This window comes from Podarcis erhardii (genome assembly GCF_964252035.2).
Source record: "Podarcis erhardii genome assembly, chromosome: 1".
In the NCBI taxonomy this organism is placed as follows: Eukaryota; Metazoa; Chordata; class Lepidosauria; order Squamata; family Lacertidae; genus Podarcis; species Podarcis erhardii.
In genome coordinates this window covers 17,381,930-17,403,703 of record NC_138497.1, presented here as the reverse complement: position 1 = coordinate 17,403,703, position 21,774 = coordinate 17,381,930, and the positions used below count along the sequence as shown (strand labels likewise).

Here is a 21,774-nt window from a genome sequence, read left to right as displayed (position 1 = left end):
ATTTTCACACATCGGTTCACTCTGATTCCAAAGCTGGACATGTGGAATTGGTCTGCAATTCATAGGTAGAACCTTCATTGACAAGAAAGTATACAGGCGACACTCAGCTTATGCCAGGTTGCCTTTCTGGGGATAGCGCATAAAGCCAAAATCGTGTATTGTCAAAACACATTGGGTTGAATGGCGGGTGGAGTTGCCAAAATCTTTCCCCTCGGATGCCTGTCCCCTTTCTATTTTTTTGGAAAATCTTTTTTGCCAAGTGTGTAAAGCTAAATGTGCACAAGTTAAATGCATGTAAGTTGCAACTGTACCTAATTTTTCTCCCATTCATGGCAGACACATTACAAGCCATTATTTCAGCCTCTGATCCAAAGTTCAGTTTTATGTTCCTACAGGAAACTTGTGTACTCCATGGAAGTTCCTAAACCACCAGAGTAAAATGCGAGTTGACCTGCACAGCTGGATTAAAAATATCCCAAGGTTCTCAGTCTATGAAACAGGTGGAAGCTGAGCCACATGACTGCTGAATCACATGAGACAGCCCTTGATTGGACTGTACCATTTCAGGCTGCAGGTAAGGGAACTGCATGTTTGGGTGTTCGTATGGTCTAACCCGTAAAGGGTTCCAGACAAGCCTTCTCCTAACACCCTAATTTTCTATGTCTAGAATTAGATGATGATGATGATGATGATGATGATGATGATGATAATTTATTATTCATACCCTGCCCATCTGGCTGGGCTTCCCCAGCCACTCTGGGCGGCTTCCAACAAAATATTAAGATACAGTAGTCTGTTAAACATTAAAAGCTTCCCTAAAGAGGGCTGCCTTCAGATGTCTTCTAAAAGTCTGGTAGTTATTCTACCAGAATAGGAAAGGCATTGGTAGAGGCAATAGATGGATTCCCAGCATTAGCCTGACCCAGTCAGCCACTGGCACTGTAAAAAGAGACTGAATTTGCTAAGCTGATAGTATAGAATAGTTAACAAACTGGTAATTTAGTAAATAACACCTGGCTTGGTGACCACCTCTTATCAGTACATGCCATTGGGATGATCCTCAGGATGAAGAATATTCAAGCCCATTGCTTAAAGTTCCCTTTCGAATCAGTTGTTTCCCAGTCAAATAATTCATTTACACACTTTTTTTGTAAGTGTGCAAGAGTTATTGTGAAAATAGGCTGGACTGGTTCTCTAGAGTCAGCCATTTGCTAAGTCTGGGAGCCTGCAAAGACCAAATTAGGTTATCCATTCCGCACATTTGCTTTCAATATGGATGGCTTGTTTGCTGAAACGTGCTAATTCTGCAAAGCAGGGTATTCATCTGAAGTGTCTTGGGATCTGAAATATCTATTTTGTCTGCTGACACACACATCTATAGGCTCCATAATTCTCCAGAGGACATTTTCAGATTTGGGGGTGGAAGAGAAAGAAATAGAAATTGAGGGAAGAGGCACATGCAAAATTCAGCAAGGTTATAGTACGAATACGAAAAAAGAAGAAGGGTGTATATTTAAGGCCATTTGCTGTGACTTTCTTTTGCATACATTACAATGTCTATATTAGCATTAGAAGCAAATGCTCCACCCTTTCTTTTACCACCCCATTCTCTTTATTGTTATCTTCATTACTCAAAGATGCACCAAGGAAACCATCCGTAATGTAAAGCAAAAGAAATATAAGGAACTATACATTAAAAAGATAAACACAGTAATGGAAACACAATTCACAATCTGTTAAAACAAAAACTGGCTTGCAATGTTCGCAGCACACCCAATGATCCATGTGGATTTCTGTTCTCTCGTACTGTACTGCACCAGTAGCCAATTTTTCCAAGCGTCCCACCTGCTTTCTTTAAAGGAGAAGGAACTGATGCTAGTGCAAGTCTAGATAGTACAATTACTCTTCAGCATAGAAGTCCATTGAGGACAGGGGCTGAGGTCTCCATTCTACACTGCGTTTCACATTATGGAGGGGTTTTTTAAAAAAGAAGAAGAAGAAGCCTAAATCCTCTAGGTGAGGAAACACTTTTGTTATCTCACTAAGGAAGAATCCCCAATTGGAAGGTACACCATAATTGAAAGCCTGCTTCCCCAAGGCCGCACTGTAGGCAGAGCATTTAATTATGTAGGGCAATTTTAACCTATCTGTCTATGCCGTCCAAACTCAGAAAAAGACTTTCTCATTTCCATCTGCATGAGAGCGTCATTTTTGCAGTTGTTTCTTTCCTAACTTCCTTTCCCATTTTTTAACCTCCCTCCCCCCTCCCTCAGCTCTCCACATGTACTTATATTCCTACGGGCAACAACTCTGGTCTCCTCAGGGAAATGTTCCTTAAACTTTGCGAGCTCTGCGGAATTTGTAGTAATATTTACTCTTGATTAAGTATATCGGCAGTTTTATCTGAATTTCACCGGTGTCCTGTCTCCCTAGCATCCATCTGAGATAAGCATGGCTGAAGATGTGCTTTTATGTAATTTATTTATGCCATTCTTCTTGTGCTTTTCCTCCCTCTCCAAGGACACCAAGGGAGCACACGTGTTCCCCTGACCCCTGCATTTTTATCCCAACAGCCCTGTGAGATAAGTTAGCTGAGAGATAGTAACCAGCTCAGGAGCACCCAGTGAGCTTCATGACTGAGCAGGGACATGAGCCTGGGTTCTCCCACTCCTGGTCCATCACTCAGACCACTATACCATACTGGTTCTTTCCTACATGGCATAAAAGGAGAAGCCATGAATATACTGTGGGTGATATTCATAGAATCAAGGAATTGTAGAGTTGGAAGGGACCACAAGGGTCATCTAGTCCAACTCCCTGCAATGCAGGAACCTCAGCTAAAGCATCCATGACAGATGGCCATCCAACCTCTGCTTAATAACCTCCAAGGAAGTGTTGGGATGTTCCGTTCCACCTTAAGGAACATGCATGATTGTTGTGTGTCACATGCCTGTTTACACTCCAGCACAGCTTGCTGGGAACTTCCGTTTGTTCCTTGCTTTGGACACGAAGGAGATCAGACATGTTTCCTTTTGTCCTGATGTATGCTGAATAAACTGCTTGTAAATATGCTCACACAGCCTCTCCTGCCACTTCTGTTGCGTAGTGTTTACTCTGCTGAGTAGCGTGCCCTAGCTTCTGAAGCTCGGGTCGCAGATTCATGCTGCACCAAGGACTGGAGTTCGCCCGGCACACCAGCCCGTGGGCTGGAGCCAGCTGGGGGCCTGCCAATTGCCCCCGTTTTGATTGCATGCCAACGGGAAGGAGAGCCCACCACCTCCCGAGGGAGTCCGTTTGACTGTCAAACTGCTCTTGCCTCCATAAAGTTTTTTCCTGGTGTTTAGTCAGAATCTCCTTTCTTGTAACTTAAAGCCAGTGGTTCAAGTTCTACCCTCTGGAGCAGGAGAAAACAAGCTTGCTCCATCTTCCATGTGACAGCCCTTGAGATATTTGAAGTTGGCGATCATATCTCCTCTCAGTCTCCTCTTATTCAATGCCATTCTACTCGGAACAGGTCTGCTGAAGTTACTGGACATGACTGAATTAGGTTCATTTATTTCAGTGGGCCTACTCTGACTAGGGTTTAGTTGAATATACAACCCTCTGGTTAGAAGCCCTGCTTTTGGTGGACATTTGGAGTCGAGGCACTTTTTATTATTATTACATATCTATCCTAACATTAGGGACGCGGGTGGCGCTGAGGGTTTAACCACAGAGCCTAGGACTTGCTGATCAAAAGGTCGGTGGTTCGAACCCCCGCGACGGGGTGAGCTCCCGTTGCTCGGTCCCTGCTCCTGCCCACCTAGCAGTTCAAAAGCACGTCAAAGTGCAAGTAGATAAATAGGTACTGCTCTGGCGGGAAGGTAAATGGCGTTTCCGTGCATTGCTCTGGTTCGCCAGAAGCGGCTTAGTCATGCTGGCCACATGACCCGGAAGCTGTACACCGGCTCCCTTGGCCAATAAAGCGAGATGAGCGTTGCAACCCCAGAGTCAGCCACGACTGGACCTAACGGTCAGGGGTCCCTTTACCTTACCTTTACCTTTCCTAGCATTCTTTTATGGGGATTAACTCCCATTTTATCTTCACAACAACCTAACTTCTGTATTTAACTTACCCAACAGGGTTGCTGAGAGGATAAAATGCTGGAGGGAGAACTATGTTTGCCACCTTGAGCATCCTCGGAGTAAAGTTTGGGCATGAATGTGATAAATAAATAAAACCATTGCCCTTTAGCAAACAACTGAGTTTGCCCAAAATCGATCGCCTCTTCAGTCTTCACTTGCAACAGTAACATTTTCATTGCCGCATGCTGACTAGTCCTATTCTTTCTTTGAAGAAGCTTTCTTGCTTTGAGAAGTTCAGGGCCCCACTCCCTCCAATATTTACTATTAAAATGAAACATGAAAGATTAGGTGTGATAAGCAAACCAGAGTGTGCACCAGTCTTCTCCCAAACGTCTTGCTTTATATCAATATGACACAGCCCTTCCATCATCACTTTCTGTATCACTGATAACTGACAGCGTGGGGAATTATTTGTACTGTGGGCCCTGAACAAATATCAAGGTTAATTATCCGCGTGTGTGGAACACGGGGCTATGATATAAAGGAGATTATTAAAATCAGAAAGTGGCAAACAGCTCACACTAAGCAGCTCCTGGGTGATTTCAAAGCACGTCAGAGAGTGATTTCTGCTTCCTTCCCACCTACCCGCCCACAGATTGAATTAGCTTTGTCCTGATCAACAGAAGGGGGACAATTATGGCCATGACAGGTCATGTTGCTCCAAACAAATTCATAGTATATGGCTCATAAAACCCGTGATGTTAGTTCGGCTTGATATCTTCCACACACACAAAAAAAGGAGACCTGGCCTTGTTTCCAGCAGAACAGTTTCAAGGGGAGAAGGCAAAAGCATGGGAGTGTAATTGGCCGGTTATTAGCTCTGAGCAGACTGGCTCAGAATTCACTCCGCCTATAAAGAAGCTGTCTCAGAGTGGGCAAACAGTGGTTTCTAATGCTCCCCTGGATGTTAATTTTTGAGAGGTTATAAGACCCAGAAGCCACAAGTGAGTGCATGCAACAGATATAAAGTGGGAATGTGTATGGTAATGAGAGCTGAGGAACTGACCAAGATAAGAAGAAGAAGAAATTGGTTTTAGTGGCTTGTTCTTGGAACATAGGGGTAACTTGGACTTGGGGGAGAAATTCAGTCTGGCCCATGTATAAAAACACATCTGCCTAATCTGTGCTTCCTGAAACAATACATGAACTGATACACAGCTAGACTTAGAAATCTGCACTTTTCTGAATTTTGTTAATTCGATTTTTTTTTAAGTTGTTGCATCTATAATCCACATTTTTTTCTCTAAGGTGGCATACATGACTCTCCCCCTCCTTATTTAATCCCCTGCCGACTGGGGATTTGAACCCTGCACTCCCAGGTCTTGGTCCAACACTCTAACCAGTACGCCACATTGGCTCAAATTTAGTTCTCTCCAATGTAGCTCACCAACCAAAAATGTGCATGGCAGTCCTTATGTGACAGGAAAGTATGTGTGGAAATGTCTTTACTGGTTTGAATGCAAACCCTCCAATTATATGCAATCCCTGAAACAACAGGCAAACTGTAACACAGCTATCCTAAGAAATTCACACTTCTCTGAATTTTTGTAATTTAGTTCTCCAACCAAAAATATGCAGAAAAATCCACATAGCTGGAGAAGGTGTGTGTGAAAGTGCCTGCAGTGGTGAAAGTAGATACAAAAATGCATTATATTATAAATAATGTGCATAGTAGGCAAAATGGGATTTTAAATGTACACTTTAGTGTGCTGACAAATTTTTACAATGACTTTTTTTGTTTTATTTTAAGCAAACTGATGTGGAAATATGGCAAACTAGGGTTGCCATAGTTCAAAAAGTGAAAATCGGGACACAAAAGTTATTGAGCTATTTTTCAGGGAATTCGTCAAAAAAAAATCAATGCTTCCTATGTGGGCTGCCATACGCCCGGACGCCATTTTTGGCAGACAAATCATAGCATATATCCGGGATGTATGGCCACCCTAGGCAAACTGAACTTCTTGTTGTTTATTCGTTTAGTCATGTCCGACTCTTCGTGACCCCATGGACCAGAGCACGCCAGGCACTCCTGTCTTCTACTGCCTCCCGCAGTTTGGTCAGATTCATATTTGTAACTTCGAGAACACTATCCAACCATCTCGTCCTCTGTCGTCCCCTTCTCCTTGTGCCCGCAATCTTTCCCAGCATCAGGGTCTTTTCCAGGGAGTCTTCTCTTCTCATGAGGTGGCCAAATATTGGAGCCTCAGCTTCAGGATCTGTCCTTCCAGTGAGCACTCAGGGCGGATTTCCTTCAGAATGGATACGTTTGATCTTCTTGCAGTCTATGAGAGTCTCAAGAGTCTCCTCCAGCACCATAATTCAAAAGCATCAATTCTTCGGCGATCAGCCATCTTTATGGTCCAGCTCTCACTTCCGTACATCACTACTGGGAAAACCATAGCTTTAACTATACAGACCTTTGTCAGCAAGGTGATGTCTCTGCTTTCACTGAACTTAAACTGAACTTAAGATGGGAAAAATAAGAACCAAGAGAAATGAAACATGAGAGACTTACTCATTCCTGGTCAGAGCCCTCATATGAGGATGACCACTAGCACCACACTACACAGGTACTTTCCACGAGGAAAGGCCATAGCATAAGGACCCAGGTTCAATTCCTGGCATATTGAGGTTGGAAGAGACTCCTCAACCTAGAGAGCCACTGCTAGACAATACTGAGCTAGACGGACCAATGGTCTGACTCAGGAGAAGGCAGCTTCCTCTGCTGTTATGATATACATGAATCAAAGAATTGCAGAGCTCTGATTGCATTCCCATCTATTTTGGATGCATTACAATGTGGAGAGTATTTGGTAGTTTGATAGGATGGATTGCATCCTGTTTGTTAAAATGCCCCTAACAGTGGTAGATTGGCCGGCTAAACGGAGAGTTTGAACCTTGTGGAATAAAGATTTTGTTCCATTTGCTCATGCTGTTTAGAGACATCCTCATAAATATTTGCATAGCTTCCGTAAAATAATTGAAGATTGCTGAACAAATTCTAATCATGTTAATTTCTGTTAGCAAACACAGCAAAGCAACAAAAGCAATGTTTTCACTTTGTAGCTCTGATCTGGAATTGCTAATGTTTAGGTGTCTGTTAAAGTGCTAGAACAAGCTAAGATTTATGACACAGGATTATAAACCCAGTCACTCCACTCATATTTCCGTTTTCATCCTCTCACCTCACCCACAAAGCTTACAGGTGGTCTTAGGAACACTATTCTCTCTCTCTCTCTCTTTCTCTCTCTCTCTCTCTCTCTCTCTCTCTCTCTCTCTCTCACACACACACACACACACACAGCTGCTGCCATACTGTCTGTAATATGGGGAAAATAACAATGACCTACCTTTCCAGTTTTTTTTTTGCAAGGGTTGCAGAGAAAATGCATGGGAAGCTCTTAAATTGAACACCTACTATATAGCAAACCACATAGCCTCCTCTTTGGCAATCAGTATTGTACAATATCAGCAATTCAATGATGTCACTCCCAAGAACATCCTGATTTTGTCTCTGGCAAAATTGGATTTTGAGACTACTAAGTACAGTAAAAGCATTCTCTCTAAGCCAAAATCCCAGAGACATCTAAAACCATTCAGAGCTTTTGCCATTACGGTTAGCTCAACACCAGCTATAACTGGGAATCCTGTGGAACTCAGACAGAATCTGCTTATTATAGCTGTACACTTAGAGACCTATGCCTACAGGTTTGGCTAAGAAAGGTAATATAATACAAGGCACTAACTTCTCTCTATTTTTTATATGCATTCCTTTAAAAGGCACATCCCACATGACAGTCGAACCCTGTGTAATTTGTATTTCTCCTTTGCCTAAACTTATGATTACCCATGGAGTTTTATATGCCTGTTGTCTTTGTCCATGGAGTTTTCTTGGTAGGGATACTGGAGTGGCTTGCAGGCTCCTGCTCCAGGTGGATCACGTTTATTCAAAACTCTCCACTATGACCTGTCCATCTTGGGTGGCCCTCAGCTTCTCTGAGTTGTTCAAGCCCCTTTGCCATGACAAGGCAGAGATCCATGAAGGAGATGGACCATAAAGAAGGCTGATCGCCGAAGAATTGATGCTTTTGAATTATGGTGCTGGAGGAGACTCTTGAGAGCCCCATGGACTGCAAGAAGATCAAACGTATCCATTCTGAAGGAAATCAGCCCTGAGTGCTCACTGGAAGGACAGATCGTGAAGCTGACGCTCCAATACTTTGGCCACCTCATGAGAAGAGAAGACTCCCTGGAAAAGACCCTGATGTTGGGAAAGATTGAGGGCAGAAGGAGAAGGGGACAACAGAGAACAAGATGGTTGGACAGTGTTCTCAAAACTACCAACATGAATTTGACGAAACTGCGGCAGGCAGTGGAAGACAGGAGTGCCTGGCGTGCTCTGGTCCATGGAGTCACGAAGAGTTGGACATGACTAAACGACTAAACAACAACAACATGATTACCCAAGTGATTTAAGCATCTTCCAGGCTGTTTGGATAAATGGGGTCATGGTGTTCTGGCCTTTTCTTTTTATGCTAATGGAAAGATACCATGAAAGACATTCTGAAGCTTGCAAATTGCTTCCACTGAAGCACTTAAGTGAGGAAGACTCATAACCTTCACAAGTCAGCTTCTTGCTTGGAAGAAGACAGGAACCCTGGCACAGTCTCGGAAACCTGAAGAGCTGTGAAAGTTAAAGGTGCACTAAAAACAAACACACAGTTTTGAAGGTCCATTCATCTCCTGCAATCACCTGGGTAGGGATGAATGAATCTCGCATTTCCCCAGTTTTGAGTTCTGTTTGCCACATTTCCTTAATCAGCTTGCGATTTATTTTTTTAAGTCCTCAAGAAAATTTGTCAGCATTCCACAGTTTATTTCTCCCAATATACACATTTATGTATGGAATTTTGCCGAATATAAACATGTGGGTAAGCTATTTCCCTTAATATAATTAATCTTTGCTTGTCATTTTCAAAAAAAATATGTATTATATTTTAAAGCATGCTTCCCCCTATTACAAACATTTTGGGTTGGAAAACTTCCTGGAATGGAGAGAGAAAACATGTAGTGTTTGGCAGTAGCTAAACTAAATAAGTGAACTATCCATGCCATCCAAAATTACCCTCAATATTCAATTCAGAGCAAAAACGTTTGCATGATAGCTCAGTTGGCAGAGCATGAGATTTATAATCTGAGGGTCGTGGGTTTGAGCTCTGTGTTGGGCAAAAGATTCCTGCATTGCAGGGGGCTGGACTAGATCAGTGGTGTCCAAACTTGCTTCAAAGAGGGCCAGATTTGATGAAGTGAAGGGCCGTGAGGGACAACCAAAGGGCAAACCAAGGTTGTTGACCTTTTTTTAAAGCATTGGAGTTGTTGAGCTTTTTTTAAGATTGAAGTTGTTGAGGGTTTTTTTAGGATTTTACCCAACGAAATAAACTGCCACAGGGGCCAGATTAAACCAACTGGCGGGCCAAATCAGGCCCCCGAAATGGACTTTGGACATGCCTGGGCTAGATGATCCCTTACAACTCTATAGTTCTATAATTCAACCTTCATTTTACCCAATCTGTTTTTATTGTGGATTATAGTAAATAAATCTTGATATCTAAACAATGTGCATTCAATGCCACAATTATAATGCAATCCTGTACATGCCCATACAGATGTATGCCCCACTGTGTTCAATGGGGCTTAAAAGGTAAAGGTAAAGGGACCCCTGACCATTAGGTCCAGTTGTGACTGACTCTGGGGTTGCGGCACTCATCTCGCTTTATTGGCTGAGGGATCCGGCATACAGCTTCCGGGTCATGTGGCCAGCATGACTAAGCCACTTCTGGCGAACCAGAGCAGCGCACGGAAACGCCGTTTACCTTCCCACCGGAGCGGTACCTATTTATCTACTTGCACTTTGACATGCTTTTGAACTGCTAGGTTGGCAGGAGCAGGGACCGAGCAACGGGAGCTCACCCCGTTGCGGGGATTCGAACCACCGACCTTCTGATCAGCAAGTCCTAGGCTCTGTTGTTTAACCCACAGCTCCACCCGCGTCCCTCAGTGGGCTTACTCCCAGGTAAATGGATATAAGATTGCAGCCTAAAAATCAGCCCAAACCTGTGTGAACCTGAAAGGCAATATGGTGTAGTGGTTAGAGTGTTAGAGATTAGGACTTGGGAGACCAGCCTTCAGATCCCCAAGAAGCTCGTTGGGTGACTTTGGGGCCAGTCACTACCTCTTAGGGTTGTTGTGAAGACAAAAGACGAAGAACTAGGCATGTTACCTTGTGCTCCTTGGGTAGCTTGTCCCTTGTTGTTGTTATGCTGGGTTTTTTTTAATATTGTGTTTTGATTGTTGCAAGCCACCCTGGGACCTTACACTGAAGGGTAGGCAAATAAATATATAAATAACTTGGAAGAAAGTCATAGACTTGTCGAGCTGTAGAGTCTGAAGGGACCCGCAAAGGGCATCTAGCCCAACCCCACTGCACCTCAAGTCCCACGGAGGGAGATGAGACTCGCCCTTGTATATCTTAATGGGGAAAGTGTGTTGTAAGCTTAAACAACACAGAGATAGTTTGTAAATTAACAGCAGCTATAGACCTCATAAGCAGAAGTAGCGCTTTTACACTTGGGAGGATAACACTCTAATCTATTGTAGTCCAGTTGATTATAGCAGCTAAAATAGCCTCTTTGATGAATAGCGGTTATTTTTGTATTTTTAATTCTATAGAAGGAAGCTCTATTTTCAGTTTGACAAAATGATGGAGAGCCCTAGATTTGCTGCACGACTACTTTGCTGATTGCTCAAAGCTGGCAATTTTGTTGCAATCTCAGCTTTTAACGGTGATGGGTTAATAGAAAGCTGATAGCTCACAGGGAGATTATAACAGCAATGTAAAAACAGGTCGCGTTTCTCTTTTGTAAAGCAAGAGGGCTCATCCCCTATTTTAAGGATTGCCCCGGATTTTAAGCCTTCTGCTGTTACAGAATAGCATCCCCATAGAACATTTTTGCTTCCGTTCATTTCTACATGCTCATTGGCTTATTCTATTCACCATTATTAGTTCTTTGGATGATTTATAGACTACCCTTTACATGAGCCACGGGGTGGTCAAATAAGATAAAAAGAGCCCACCAAATAACACCATCCTTAAAATGCACAACAACTTGTAACTGCTCTCTAAATACCAGTTTACAAATAACAGCAGCTAACCCATTTATCAAAAAGAGTCCATCTCAGACATTTGCCTAAAACTATAAAGAGAAGGGACGTGGGTGGCGCTGTGGGTTAAGCCACAGAGCCTAGGACTTGCTGATCAGAAGGTCAGCGGTTCGAATCCCTGCGACGGGGTGAGCTCCCGTTGCTCGGTCCCTGCTCCTGCCAACCTAGCAGTTCGAAAGCATGTCAAAGTGCAAGTAGATAAATAGGTACCACTCCAGCGGGAAGGTAAACGGCGTTTCCGTGCGCTGCTCTGGTTAGCCAGAAGTAGCTTAGTCATGCTGGCCACATGACCCGGAAGCTATACGCCAGCTCCCTCAGCCGATAAAGTGAGATGAGCACCGCTACCCCAGTCAGCAATGACTGGACCTAATGGTCAGGGGTCCCTTTACCTTTTATAAAGAGAAGAGGCCAGATGCACCATTGCAGGTTTTAAATCAGAGATTGGATGGCCATTTGTCATGGACGCCTTAGTTGAGATTCCTGTCTTGCAGTGGGTTGGACTAGATGGCCCTTGGGGTCCCTTAGAGGAAATCCTACAATTCTATTATCATCCAGGGACTCAAAGGTTCCATGGTCTTCAATATAAGCTTCACATGACCTCCAGAAAAAGAAAATATCCATGCTGGCATTTTGCGTTTGGAAAAGGCAGAAATCCAAATAACAGCTGAAGATTCCTTGTCATCTTCAGTCGTCTTTACACAGCTATGATCTCGGCTGATCAAGAGATACCAGGAACCTGTGCTTCTTATTAGCATAACATCGCACATTCCTTGAGTATTACACCCTTGCCCAACTCCGTCTTTAAAAGATATGCATGTCTTGTGATTTTTAAATTGCTTCTTTTTATACGAATTGATTAAAGGCTACTTTCTCTAAGGAAGGCCTGACATGTAGGTCAAGCTGTTGTACCTGTTATCTAATGTTAAAATACATATTTTTGTTATGTGCAAATGGTTTTAGATACCTGTAAGGTTTACCATATAGTATATATTCAACATATAAAAAACAGCGGCAATTTGTTGTTGACAAAGGACAGCTGGACATATAAAGGGCCCCATTACCTTCAGTAGCTTAGGGCCTCATCAAACCTAAATCTGGCCCTGGGTATAATACTTCTAGCTGCGGAGGTAGCACATAGCTACTGGCTCTAGTAGCTACTGATAACCTTACCCTCCATAAATGTGATCAGTCTAATCATGTTTAAAAGTCATCCAAGTTAGTCACCATAACTCTCACTTGCGGAAACGAATTCCTTAGTTTAACTAGGTGCTGTGTGCACCATTTTGTCTGTCCTGAATCTCCCAGAGTTCAGCTTCATTGGGTGGCCTCAGTTGGTAGAACATGAGTTTCTTAATCTCAGAGTCATGGGTTCAAGCCCCATGTTGGGTACAAGATTCCCGCATCGCAGAGGGTTGGACTAGATGACCCTCGTGGTCCCTTCCAACTCTACAATTCTACGATGCTATGATTTCTATGATGCCTATTGGTTGCCCTTTTCCGGACTTTGTAGGATAATGCTTCAGCTCACTGTGTGATTGCTTGTAATCCCATTACATTTTAACAGAAAGTTAAAATAATACACAGCCTGACATTGATAAATAAAAAGAAAATTTATCTTTTTTCATAGCAATTAATACTATTCTGTATTGCACTTGTGTAGCATTTCAATAACATTTGTAGACGTGGAGATAGGCGAATTTAATTTTCATTATGTATTTTTGCATTTGACAATATTATTTAAGATCACATGAGAACTCTAAGATATTATCTGACAGCAAAAGCACTGTGTGCCTCTGAACAGACCTTTATCTCCCCCTTCTATATTAGCACAAGAAAAAAGAAATGGTTTCTTGAAGTCTGATGCATGACAGGTTAAGTAACTTTGGGGAATTCTGCTGGGTAAGCTAAACTCTATCTGGAACCAAATATAGGAAACTCTCTTGTGATGTATTTATCATGGCCATCATTAGACCTTTGAAAGTTGTCTCTACCATTCCTATAAGAAGGAAGAAAATAGAATTTCATCCCTAGCCAGCTTCCCCATTCCTGCTATATGTGGTCTGCTGCCAGAAGAATATTAGCGTTTGAGCATTTTTCAGGATGTCAATATGTAGGCATCTGATCATTTGAAGCGGATATTCACTGTGGGAGAATGACAGGGGAAAGTCATCAGACGACAACTTTTTTTTTGATTGCCAGCTGTTATTGCAGACGAGCTCTTTGTACAGTTTCTAGAGGAGGAGAGAACAAAATAACACAAGGAAGGAGTAAATGCAACGGTCTTGAACTGTTGCTCACCAGTGGACCCAGAATATCCTTATATGGGGGTTGCAGACCAATTAGAAAGTGTTTTTCTTGACAGCTCTTTAGAGCTGACAGAAGCTGACAGAAGCTGAAAAGGGCACCAGTATTATAAGTTTCATGCTTTTGTCAGTTACCTGCTTTTACAGCCCTTTTCCTAATTTTACAACCAAATGATTTGAGGTGCTGTGGGCACACTTGAAATTTTGAGAAAGTGCCCCAGGTGCCAGCCACAAACTGGTTGTCATGGGGGGCATGGCATAACCCCAAATGGCAGCTATTGAGGTGTGGCACAACACAAAATGGTTGCCACATCTGGAATCGTAGAATTGCAGAGTTGGAAGGGACACCAAGGGACATCTAGTCCAACCCCAGCAATGCAGGGATCGCAGCTAAAGCGTAAAGCTTGTTCAGGGTAGGAGATGCAGGAACGCAAACAGGAACGCAAACAGGAATGGAGCAGGAAGAACGAACTTGTGAGTTGAGGACCCGCCACCCGCTTAGAAATAAATAAGACACAGGGACACATGAATTTAAGGTTCATGGGCTAAAGAAGGCCACAACTTTATTGGTTACAGTATGTGGTATTGGCTTTAGGCACTGGATCAAACAATCTATACATGATTCCACCCCGCTCAGTGGGGAGTCATCTGAAGGTTAACAACCAGTGGGAGGAGCTTCTTGATGCAAATATAACTGAAGCTTCCCCTGATGTCACCGGGGGTCGTGCCATGGCCCTAGCCACCAGCAGGGCATCAGACAGGATCCACAACCGCCGGATTCCTTTAACGGAATACCCAACAAGGGGAGGGGTAGGTGATGGCCACAACTGCCCTCCAACACAAGACACATATTCCAATGCCTAACCGCCAATACCCAAAAAGTTGTGACGGTTTGCTATGAGGTAGGTGAAAAACCAAGAGGCTGGTTCCAATTTGCCAAATGGGTAAAAATACCTACCAGGCCCCCTGGCCAACCAGGGCAACCAACCTGAGTCCATAGCAAGGTCAGACGCATAAATATGACCTAAAGGGAGGGTGATCCGATGACAAAGTGGCATAGAATGAGAAGATGGAGCTGCCAAGGCCACTTGAATGTGGCTAAACCCCGCCCACAAGCCAGCCCTATTGGCTGGCCTATGGGTGCGGCACGGCAGCCAGGTAAGCTGACGCAGGGGTCCGAATACACCCCCCTGCAGACGTGGAAACCGGCTCCCACTCACAACTCCTCCCCTCTGTTAGGAGGAGAGGCTTTGTGGGTTTTTGAGGGGATATTTTACTGAGACCTTTTGTGGGTGCTACAGCAGGCACCAATGGATGCACTGGCACTTCTAGGCACTCCTGCCTTATAAGGTGACATGAGATATATCATCAAGCGACAACTATGCTCCTTATCTCTCTGTTGTGGAGATCTTCTGATGGGGCACCTCTGGTGGTTCCTCATGCCCCTGATGTTTGGTTCACATTCACTAGAGACTGAGCCTTTAGGGTGGCAGGCCCTGCCCCACGGAACTCCCTCTGAGTAGAAGTTCAGCAGGAGCCAGAGGCGACACATCCCGTTTCGCCACCTGAGGCGAAATGGGAAGGTGATGCCCTGGTACTACAGCCTCCCATACCCGGGCTGCAAGATCTCACTGGACGCCACTGCTGTTGCCACTGCTTCTCTGATAGCGGTGGAGGCGGTGGAGAAGAAGAAGAGTTTGGATTTGATATCCCGCTTTATCACTACCCAAAGGAGTCTCAAAGCGACTAACATTCTCCTTTCCCTTCCTCCCCCACAACCAACACTCTGTGTGGTGAGTGAGGCTGAGAGACTTCAAAGAAGTGTGACTAGCCCAAGGTCACCCAGCAGCTGCATGTGGAGAAGCAGGGAAGCAAACCCAGTTCACCAGATTACGAGTCTACCGCTCTTAACCACTACACCACACTGGCTGAGTGCCTGCAGGGCTGCTGCCTCTTCAGGTTCCACTGCCTGAGACAAATGCCTCAGCTCGCCTCATGGGTGGGCCGACCTTGACTGGAACCAAGACTGCTTTCTTTCAGGTGTCTACTGCAAACAGTGTTGTTTGGACAGGCCTTTGCAATATTATTTTCTGTTTTTTAACAAAACTGCATTAATTGATGAGATTTTTATTTTAAAAAGCAGTGTTAATATGGATGTGCTTGTTGATTTCATTATAACATCGTATGTTGTATACCACCTTGTTATACTTTTATGAAAAGCAAGAATTATAAGAGGCAAACAAACAATCTATAATACTGCACACAAAACAGGTCATCCTATTTTCTGGTTTCAGTTTTGCTTTTTCCGCGTTCTCCCGCTGCCAGGGTCCTGAAGATGTGCATCCCGTTTTTCAGCATCTCTTCCTCATGCTAATTCCACCTTGGCTCTCAGGAAGACATTTAGGGATCTCATCAAGGGTAATTAGCAATGCATTCTATTTATTCTGTAGCATACCAGCTATTTGCTTAAAGAGCTTTGCTGTTTTGCTGTAACTGCCAGAGCCCAAGACATGTAGCCTGTGGAGACAATTTCTGGGCACAGAAGATGCTATAATACGCACTTTTCTTTTTTGCAAGGGTCAGGGAAAACAAGTTGTTGATCTGTATTCAATCTACCTCAGGGCATTTATCTATTATAGGAATCTGTTTCCTGACAGGAGCAAAAAACACAGATGAAAAGGAAGCAGAGAGAAGCTCTTGGGCAGAGTTCCAAAGCGGATTCTCTTCCTTAAACCCAAGTGAAGATATTAAAGCAGGAGTGGGGAATTCTTTTCAGTCCAGGGGCCCCAGTCCCTTCCAGACCACCTTCGGGGGGAGGGCATAGGCCAACAGTGGGCGGGACCACAGGCAAAAGCAGTAGATGTGACTCAAATCTTTCTAAAGCAGGCTACTTTCTTCACATTGACACATCCTTCTCTATCCTCTATCCAGGGAAGCAGTAGGCATGATGAGATTTCAAAGACATAGTCTAGCCAGGCAAAACCATTCAAGGACAGCCTGCTAGGGATATGGCCAAGGAAGAACACCAAAACCCAGATAGAGAGGCCAGGAGGGATGCATTTCATGTTACAGAAATGTCATGCTACCAACCCACCACAACTGCTATCTGCTGGGCTTCACAGTAAATTGGAAGTCCCCACCTATTGGGACACAGAGGTGGCGCTGTGGGTAAAACCTCATCGCCTAGGACTTGCCGATCGTATGGTCGGCGGTTCGAATCCCCGCGGTGGGGTGAGCTCCCGTCGTTTGGTCCCAGCTCCTGCCCACCTAGCAGTTCGAAAGCACTCTTAAGTGCAAGTAGATAAATAGGAACCGCTTTATAGCAGGAAGGTAAACGGTGTTTCCATGTGCTGCGCTGGTGCTGGCTCGCCAGCTGCAGCTTCGTCACGCTGGCCACGTGACCCGGAAGTGTCTTCAGATGGCGCCGGTTTACGGCCTCTTAAGTGAGATGAGCACGCAATCCCAGAGTCGGACATGACTGGCCCGTACGGGCAGGGGTTCCTTTTCCTTTACCTATTGGTTCAGGAGCCACAGAAAATCTGGACACAAAAGTTGAGCTTTTTTTGGTTTTGACATTGAACTTTTAAAAAATGTTTTGGAGCTATTTTTAAGGAAGTTTGCCAAAACCTAGACTTCCAACAGGGGTTGCCATACATCTGGATTTTCCCAGACGTTTCACTGATTTCTGCCAAGACACTGATTCAGACTGCTTTATTCTGGCTATGTCCAGAATACCATAGGTGAGAGCCCTCTAGATGGTTGAAGATGGCAATCTTATTAACTCTTCTCCAGGCGAAACAGACCCAGATTCTTCCATCTCTCCCCATAGGACTTGGTCTTCAGGTCCCTCACCCCCTTTGTCTCCTCCTTCTAGGCATGTTCCAGTTTGTCAGTATCCTTCTTAAACTGCTGTGCAGTGGACACAGGACAGGTGAGGAATGACCACAGCATAGTGGAGTGGTACTATTACTTCTCATGATATCTGGACCCTAAACTATGCCAGAATCATAGGTTTTGGGTTCTGGAAACCTTGATTTCTTGAGTAAACACAAGGGGTTCCAGCAGATCCAGGACATCACACTACATAGGCTCAAGTGCCTCTTGGCTTGATGCACATGGTGTAGTGGTTAGAGCATCAGACTAGGATCTGTGAGACCAAGGTTCAAATCTCCACTCAGCCATGAAGCTCATTGGGTGACTTGGGATACAGTGTCTCAGACACCTACCTCACAGGGGTTTTGTGAAGATAAGATGGGTTGGAAAGAAGCATGTATGCTGCCTTGAGGGGCTTGTAATAAAAGAGGGCTGTAAATAGAAACATATAAAATGTGATCTGATCACTCAACTGCAGGCTTCAGCATAAGCTTGGTGCAAATACATCAATACACAAGATTGTCCTGGTGATGTTTTAAGGGGAAAAGAAAGAAGGAATGACTGTATTTTGTCTGGGGAAAACATGAGTGTATGCAATAACATACACTGAAGGCAGCTCTGTTTAGGGAAGTTTTTAATGTTTTATCGCTTTTTAAAAATTATTATTAATATTCTGTTGGGAGTCGCCCAGAGTGGCTGGGGAAACCCAACCAGATGAGTGGGGTATAAATACAATATTACTACTACTGCTACTACTACTACTACATGAATTGATCTGGTCAAACTTAGGGAGTTTTAACCCCCATTTATTTTGATTTTTCTTATGAAATTCTGTCAGAATGTATAAAACTTAACTTGGGGCCACATCCATTCTTGTTAAATGAAGCACATATCACATTCTTTTTTGTTATACATTACAGGAACACTCCACAATAACAAGTCCCCAACCCTGCCTTCATCAGACAAATTTAAACTACAAGCTGAACATAAAAAAGGGTTCTGCTCTGTATACAGCACTATTGTGAAAGTGGTATCTGATGTTTCTTTTGACATTTTGTAGGCAAGGGCAAACCCCCCCCCCAATCCAGCAACTTGAGTTGGGCGAAAGAAAAGCTCTGGACTAACTGATATTTGAAACTGGGTTGCCTTTAGGATATATGGTTTTATTTACATATATATGCAACCTGAGCATAGGATGGAGAGGCTCACTGCATGGACACCCCAACAGATCTTGCCTCCTCCTCATGGTTCTGAGAAGCCCCAAGCCACAGCAGAGCAAAACATGTATGTGCGTCCAGCATCACTCCAAATCACTCACACAAAACTCTGGCTTTTGTTCTCCTACCTTACAAAGGGATGTTGCTTCCAACTAGGTTACCCCATTTGTCTCTGCGGCAACAGGGCAACCTCTATAATGTAAACAGAAGTACTCAACTGGCTGGCTAAACTGAGAGTCTTGGGCTTGCTGATTGGAAGGTCGGTGGTTTGAATCTGCGCAATGGGGTGAGCGCCTGTTGCTCTGTCCCAGCTCCTGCCAACCTAGCAGTTTGAAAGCATACCAGTGCAAGTAGATAAATAGGTACCATTGCAGCAGGAAGGTAAACGGTATTCCCATGCACTCTGGTTTCCATCATGGTGTTCCGTGGCGCCACAAGCGGTTTAATGGTGCTGGCCACATGACCCAGAAAGCTGTCTGTGGACAAACGCCAGCTCCCTCAGCCTGAAAGCGAGATGAGCGCCACAACCCCATAGTCGCCTTCGACTGGACTTAACCGTCCAGGGGTTCTTTACCTTTACCTTTTTACCTATTACCCTAACAAGGGTATTGGTTTGGCTGCTTTCCTTTTATAAATTCCACCCTACATGGGATCAGGGGTTCAAAGGGCACTCATTGGGTATCATCAGGGTTTTATTTCAGTTAGTGTGTGGGACGTAGTGATTTGAATGGTGCCTATGCATAAACACCAACCATCACACACATTTATTAAGCGTGCACAAAGGACTTGCACAAGCGGATGTGTGGATGATGTGCATAGTCTAGATATAACACAAAGCAAGCTGGGGAGTGAGAGTAGGAAGGGATGTTGCCGTCATGTCCCGCCTGGGGGCTTCACAAAAGCATCTAGTTGGCCAATTGTGGAGGAAGATGCTAGACTAGATGAATCTTTGGTCTGATCCACCAAGGTGATGCAAGCTGCTACACTAACACTTCTTTTATTTGGCGATCACTCGTAGCCAAGTAAGATTGTCTTCCATAAACACAGTTTTAACAATGAGTCCATAGGTGACTGTGGAGGCCAATTCTGGATCCACACATCCTTCCAAGGTGGGGACATAGGTTTCCGTTGATCACGGTGTGGTTTTGTCAAGCGTGCCTTCCTCTTAGCACATTTCTCCCTTGCATCCTGAGTTTGAGTGTCTTCAAAGCCCATGACACCTTTGGTAAAGGCTGTTCTCCAACTGGAGCACTTGCAGGCCAGTGTTTCCCAGTTAGCAGGAGGACGGAAGAACAACACCCCCACCTCCCTCTCTCTTTCCCCCCAGTTGCAAGATGTCTATGGCAAAAGTTACATATAAACAAACTGTGAAAAAGACTCTAGGTACTGAAAGTGGAGACAAAAGATGTACTTTCCCCTGTTTATTTGTTTGTTTTGTAGCACAAGCACACCTTTAATAAAAATCTTACCTACCGTTCATCAAAAAATTCCAGGGCAGTGTGCAAGCGTATGTATAAAATCTATTCACAAAACATAAAGGTAAAGGGAGCCCTGACCATTAGGTCTAGTCATGACCGACTCTGGGGTTGCAGCGCTCATCTCGCTTTATTGGCCGAGGGAGCCGGCATACAGCTTCCGAGTCATGTGGCCAGCATGACTAAGCCGCTTCTGGCAAGCCAGAGCAGCGCATGGAAACACCATTTACCTTCCCGCTGGAGTGGTACCTATTTATCTACTTGCACTTTGACGTGCTTTCGAACTGCTAGGTTGGCAGGAGCTGGGACTGAGCAACGGGAGCTCACCCCGTCGCAGGGATTCGAACCGCCGACCTTCTGATCAGCAAGCCCCAGGCTCTGTGGTTTAACCCTCAGCGCAACCTGCATCACAAAACATACAGATGGACAATTAAAAAGCAACCAGTAGGTTCTTATTACAATCTACACAATTCCCAGTTTGTTGTGCTAATCCGAGCACATTAACTGCAACTTCACTTTAGGCTCAGCCAGCTGTTCTATATTGTGTTAGGCCAATGGTCCATCTGGCTGAGTATTGCCTACACGGACTGGCAGCAACTCTCCAAAATTACAGAGAGGAAGTCTCTCCCAAGGCTACCTGGATATGCCAGAGATTGAACCATTGAGTTACAGCCTTTGGCATAACAATCCATGATCTCAAGCCCTTTCCCAACGTCGTCATGGATATACAGAACCCATTTTATCTGAGCTTTTACTGATCAAAGCATTTTTGATGCCCACCAGCTACATGGTTAGTTTAGGGGCTCTATTGGGTAATCAGCCGATAGCAATTTTTGCCTGTGCAGCAACTGAGGTTTTCTGTTCTTTTTATTATTCATAATTTCTGCAGAGCTTTCCTGTGGACTATTTCTGTATCTCATTAGTCCTCCTAATCAGGGGTGCCATTTCAGTAGGAAGAGGAGAAGCATTCAGCAATGTCCAAGGAGCAGCTTGTAGATGCATTCAAGGTTAAATTGCGAAAAACTGCAGCAATCTATTTTAGGAGCATCCGTTTTCCCCATACCTCATAGGAAATCAATAAAGAAGACAGAAATTTGGTTTAGAACAGATTGGCTTGCAATTGGATTTTGGGTGCATGAAGAGTCTCAGTGATTGTACCCTGGCTCTGGAACATTTTCCTCTGGGGAGACCTGCCTGGTGTCCTTGTTCTTTGGCTCTCTAGACTCTTCTATTACTACATTCACACCCCAATTTCCCTCAAATTAGCTCAAGGTGGCAGACACAGTTCTCTTCCCTCTGCATTTTACCCTCACGATAGTTCCCAGGTTGGTTTAACAGTGAATTACTCTTCACAGGGAACTCTGGGAATTGTAGCTCTGTGAGGAGAACTAGTGTCTCCAAACAACTTTCTCAGCACCTCTTGTAAATAACAGCTCCCATAATTTTTTATATTTTTTTTTGGGGGGGGGGGAGGAAGCCATGATTGTTTAAAGGACTAGTGTTAGGTTGTGGGAGAACATATCAGACGACACAGCGATTCTTCAAACAGCTCTTGTTTAT

The 21,774-nt window shown here is 44.2% G+C and overlaps 1 protein-coding gene across 1 annotated transcript in view; it reads right to left on the bottom strand.

The window, feature by feature from the left end:
- The window catches only part of BEGAIN (brain enriched guanylate kinase associated), a 182,919-nt gene that overhangs the window by 9,184 nt on the left and 151,961 nt on the right, over positions 1 to 21,774 (bottom strand). The window lies entirely within an intron of this gene.